Raw genomic sequence first — 4,082 nt, forward strand, 5'->3', positions numbered from 1 at the left:
CAAGAAAACACAATAAAACAGTGAAGACCTAATGTATGAAAGTGTTTTTGTCCAAAATGATAAAGTATTTCAATTTCAAGTGTGATTATGAAATGTCCTTATTTATTTTGCATACACTTGGAAAACATGACAGACACAATGTTTGTTTTTAATGTTTGATTGATTCTTTGACAATGAAGACAAGAACAAATCCTAAGGTTGACCGGGACAATAGTTGTTGGATCTCACTTGGTTTTTCAACTACTCTTATTCAAAGCAGATACTTAGATGCTTGACCCCACTGGCTCCCCTCCATGGCACTCACTTCTCCAGGGCATCCAAGCACCAGTCCCCATGAAAACTCTCAGTGGCGAACTTTGTATCTCTACTAAGAACCGTGAGAATGTGAGACGACATTAGAGGTCCAACCTCCTGTACCAACAACTAGAAAATATTTTGTTTCTAACACAAAGGTGTCTAGTAAGGGCATCCATTCAGATGGCTATAATCAACAATGTGTTATGCTCCGTTAAATGGAAGGCCTCCCAGCCTATAGAGGTTACGCTCTATAGGGTTTATGGGGAGTCATAACATTGTTATAGAAGAATGTAACACCTGCTTCTTGCAAATTTTGTCACAAACACTTTTATTTGTAGTGGAAGGCAAAATTGTCATAGACACAGAAAGAAATGACACGCAATTTTATCTATCGCAGACATAGAAAAACGCAGAATCATCACAATGTCGAACCTGCAACTTTCAAAAACACAAATCTGCAAACAAGATGTCAAAACAAAGGGGACAAGAGTCCCATCAGGTGTGCCAAAATGTATACGATGAAAATGGATGATGAAAACAATAATATTGAAAGGCTAACAATGATCCAACCACAAAACCCTAGCCTAAAAATGAAAAGCATCCACCATACACAAATGAAGATACCTAAGATCATGCAAATCAACAAAACAAAGTAAGATATACCATTCACATGTCCAGTAGAGTTTCAATATCCATTGATCTTGTTTGATATATTTGCTCTCAGATTTTATGTGTGCACAAGAGCTCAACAAAGAACAGATTGTGGTTGATAGCTTGATCGCAAGAAGGCTTGATTGCATATGAGTGTTTAGACACATTGATTAGTTAACTCGATTGATTAAATGCATTGATTGGAGTTGATAGTGAAGGAGAGTATCATTTTATATAGAAGATACTTTAGAAGATGGAGGGATAAGATTAAAAGGTGAAGAGGATAAATGGTCGGCTAGGATTAAAGGGTACGTAGAGGAAATAATTAAATGATAAATGGGGTAGGTAAGAGAAGAATTAAGAAATGAATGACATGTGTCATGGGTAGAAAAGGCTAATGAATTAATTAAATAAATAAATATTCTTATATTTAATAGAGAAAGTGGGATTTATTTAATTTATAAAAAGGACAATTTAAATAAATATTGAGGAAAGACTTAGAAGAGGATTAATAAATTAATTAAATAAATAAGAATTTATTTAATTAATAGAAGACTTAGGATAAAATAATTAAATAAATAAATATTTATTTAATTAGACAGAACAATTTTAGGTGTCTACAACTAGAATTTTGCATTTGAATTTTGAAAAGGTACTAATCAAATCCATGACCATAGAAATGCATGACCATAGAAATGACTCTACATAGAGAAAACATCTAGTCTAGGTAGATAATGGTTATGTTGCAACATGTGTAATATATGTGTGGTCTAAATAAAATGTGTGCCTAAAAGGATAAGGTGGGGAAAAGATATATGAGAATTTATGTGTGTAGGAATGGGAAAAAGCTATGAGAATAAGCTCAATTATTTTACCATATAATGATATGTATATGTGAAGACATTTTGTTTAAATTGAAATGTCACTGCAGTGCAAATTCCACCATTACATTTTTCCCACACATTAAGGTGCATTAGATTCCTAAAGTGGTCATGCATTAAAATAATATAGTACTTACAAACATGCATGTAAATTAAATATCTAAAAATAAAAGGTTAACAATAGTAGACCCTACATGATGTCATCATGCAACTATATCCATTGAAACACACTTTCCATGAAAACCTATAAAATAAAGGAAAAATATTCAATGAGTAGATTATATCTCACAAATGAAAGTTAAGTGAAGAATGAAAGCTTGCTTAATCGTTTAAGAAAAAAGATTAGAAGAAATGAATAGATTTGGTGGTCATGGGATGACAACATACATTAAATGCAAAGCATGTCATGTGATAATGTAAGCCTATTTACCCAATGATGATAAGTCCTTTTGTAGCACCTACCATTGCATAAAATTTCAATGTATTAATGTTAGTGATAATATATGTTCCCTTAATGGTTGCATCCATCTTAGGCAAGGAATTAAAAAAGTGAAAATTGTTAGAAATTTTCTAACCATATTTGAATTTTTTTCACATAACTCAAATAGAGAAATCAATGCAAACGAGTATTTAGAATCCATATATAAAAGAATAGACAAAATACCATCAAAAATGACATAAGATATACCTTGGGAAAGCCTTCAAATGAGAAAAACCTAGCTTAACATCCATCATTCATGTATTATTTTATTTATTTAAATTTTATATACTTTTTATTAATATGATTAGTCCTACCTCTTTGTTCTAATTTTAATTTGTTTTTATATATAATTGCAAGGGATCTAAAGGCTCTTTGCCCTTGATAAATATCTTATGAACATAAAACAAACCATATAATAACATATGCAAAATGTTGCTAAGAAGACGGGACTACAATGAAATAGAGCCAATTCCATATATTGAGACATCTAAGACCCAAAATTAGATGTCATCATCCTAACTACATCCTAGAAACCAAGCTTAAACAAATCCCTAATGTTCCTTGGAAACATGTGAAGCATGCACTATCTCTACCACCTCTGCCACCCATTCTTTTTCATCATGCACATGTCTACCTCTATGATGAACTACAAGAGATGAGAATCTAACCTTGTCGAAAAGATACCGATAATGACTAAACCTTTACATAAAGACAAGAATTATGAAACCAGTGCAAACTAAGACATCCTCAATCGTAATGAACATGTAAACCTACCACACTATGCCCATATTACTACAAAATGTATATAAGAATCCATTTATTTCCTCACCTCCAAATGATCATCATCAAAAACTTCACCCTTTACACCTATAGCTATTAATTCCTTCTAAGACTCTACCTCCACTTGTACATTAGCTAGAATTGTACCTGAAAATTGATTTCATTATAATAGTTATTAAAGCCGTAATTGCATGATTTCATCTATAATAAAATATGCTATGCCGGTGGTAAAATCACCAAGGATATTTCTTCTCAAGTAATCCTTATCCGTCTAAAATAGGGTTGATTTTCCCCTCATCTCTTCAACCGTTGTTTCACAAAATTCCCATGATTATTTATTACATACTTTCCGTCAACGGAATATGGGAAGCTGAATATATGTTCTAATAAATATAAACCAAACAATCACAAGTCGTTGTAGTATAGTGGTGAGTATTCCCGCCTGTCACGCGGGTGACCCGGGTTCGATCCCCGGCAGCGGCGAAATTTTTGAAAAAATTTAATTTTTTAATTTATTCTCAGTCGATAAAGCTATATGATAATGGTAGCAATATATTATATTATTTATTTAAATAATATGATTCTAAATAATAGCAATATATTATATATAATATATATTATTTAATAGTATTTGTAGCATTGTAATAATAGTAATAGTTGATTAATAGTTGATTGATGAAATATGATATATTAATTTAAGAAAAAATCAAAGTAATAGATTGATATCAACATTTTCTTACAAGTAGAATATGTCACTATTGTTTTATGAAGATTACATTCATATTGGCTTTAAGATTGATTTGAACCAAGCACAATTATGATTATTATAGTTGAAGTTGAGTTTATTTCTTAGAATCAACATGTGTTAAATATTGATAGCACATGATTTGCAAAGAGCCTTCTTAGATTGATTTGTTGATTTTGAATTTGATATTAATATTTTCTCGTAATGGAATATATCACTTTTATTCAATTGATGAAGATTATAGTTG

General features: G+C 31.1%; 1 non-coding gene across 1 annotated transcript; it reads left to right on the plus strand.

Moving 5' to 3' along the window:
• Positions 1-3,501: 3,501 nt before the first annotated feature.
• Positions 3,502-3,573, plus strand: TRNAD-GUC (transfer RNA aspartic acid (anticodon GUC)). Its single transcript has one exon. It is a non-coding gene; the product is annotated as a tRNA-Asp (tRNA).
• The last annotated feature ends 509 nt before the right edge of the window (positions 3,574-4,082 follow it).

This window comes from Cryptomeria japonica, chromosome 5 (genome assembly GCF_030272615.1).
Source record: "Cryptomeria japonica chromosome 5, Sugi_1.0, whole genome shotgun sequence".
NCBI classification, from domain to species: Eukaryota; Viridiplantae; Streptophyta; class Pinopsida; order Cupressales; family Cupressaceae; genus Cryptomeria; species Cryptomeria japonica.